The sequence below is a fragment of the Rhinopithecus roxellana genome, chromosome 1 (genome assembly GCF_007565055.1).
Source record: "Rhinopithecus roxellana isolate Shanxi Qingling chromosome 1, ASM756505v1, whole genome shotgun sequence".
NCBI lineage: Eukaryota > Metazoa > Chordata > Mammalia > Primates > Cercopithecidae > Rhinopithecus > Rhinopithecus roxellana.
In genome coordinates this window covers 160,847,450-160,848,934 of record NC_044549.1, presented here as the reverse complement: position 1 = coordinate 160,848,934, position 1,485 = coordinate 160,847,450, and the positions used below count along the sequence as shown (strand labels likewise).

The window sequence follows — 1,485 nt, the reverse complement described above, 5'->3', positions numbered from 1 at the left end:
CGGTGAAACCCCGTCTCTACTACAAAATACAAAAAACTAGCCGGGCGACGAGGCGGGCGCCTGTAGTCCCAGCTACTCGGGAGGCTGAGGCAGGAGAATGGCGTGAACCCGGGAGGCGGAGCTTGCAGTGAGCTGAGAGCCGGCCACTGCACTCCAGCCTGGGCGGCAGAGCAAGACTCCGTCTCAAAAAAAAAAAAAAAAAAAAAAAAAAAAAAAAAAAAAAAGAAAGAAAATTTCAACCCCTTCTGACATATTCTATCAACTTCATTCTGCTTTTCTTTTTCTCCTTAGCAGCTCTTCCCATCTAAAATACTAAATATTATATTTTCATATTTCATTTCTATCTCACATTTTAGAATACAAGCTAAAGAAGTATAAAGATTTTAGCCTTGTACTCACTTTGGCTACACATATGCTTAGAATGATACAGAGAAGATTAGCATAGCCCCTGTGCAAGGATGGCATGGAAATTTTTGATACATTTCATACTTATAAAATAAATTGATTAATTAAATTTTAAATTTAAAAAAAGATTTTAGCGTAATGGTTAAATACTATATATTCAGCACCTAGAACAGCATTATACACATAGAAAGTGCTCATAATTATATGAACATCTTTATAACATAAGTGGTTTATAAAAATGATAAGAAAGATGCTAAGGCTCCAGTATTGGGCAAAATGGAAAAAGAAAAATACAGAAGAGGAAATACAATTAGTAATAAATTATTAGTAATAAATCATGATGGAATAATTTCAGCCATAATGGAAAATGAAAAAAGTGATCTGAGGTAACATTTTAGCCTATCGTATTTACCAATATTTTAAGGATAATAAAATCTTGCTGGCCGGGCACGGTGGCTCACACCTGTAATCCCAGCACTTTGGGAGGCTGAGGTGAGCAGATCATTTGAGGTTGTGAGTTTGAGACCAGCGTGACCAACATAAAGAAACCCCGTCTCTACCAAAAACACAAAGTTAGCTGGGCGTGGTGGCACATACCTGTAATCCCAGCTACTTGGGAGGCTGAGGCAGGAGAATCAGCTTGAACCCAGGAGGAGGAGGTTGTAGTGAGCTGAGATCACACCACTTACACTCCAGCCTGGGTGACAGAGAGAGACTCTGAAAAAAAAAAAAAGTATGTGTAATTATATAAAAATCTGACAAACTGTCTTCCAAAGACACTATACCATTTTTCATTCTCAACAGCAGTGAATGAGTATTCCTGCTACCCATATCCTCACATCCTTGATGTTCTCAGTATTCTGGATTTTAGTCATTCTTATTAGAGTTATATAATTTTTTTTTCTTTTTGAGATGGAGTTTTGCTCTTGTTGCCCAGGCTAGAGGGCAGTGGCATGATTTCGGCTCACTGCAACGTCCGCCTCCTGGGTTCAAGTGATTCTCCTGCCTCAGCCTCCCATGTAGCTGGGATTACAGGTGCCCTCCACCACGTCTGGCTAATTTTTTGTATTTTTTAGTAGA

At 39.0% G+C, this 1,485-nt stretch overlaps 1 non-coding gene across 1 annotated transcript; it reads left to right on the top strand.

Annotated features, from left to right (window-relative positions):
- Window positions 1-389: 389 nt before the first annotated feature.
- Window positions 390-493, top strand: LOC115892081. Its single transcript, XR_004051972.1, has one exon. It is a non-coding gene; the product is annotated as a U6 spliceosomal RNA (small nuclear RNA).
- The last annotated feature ends 992 nt before the right edge of the window (window positions 494-1,485 follow it).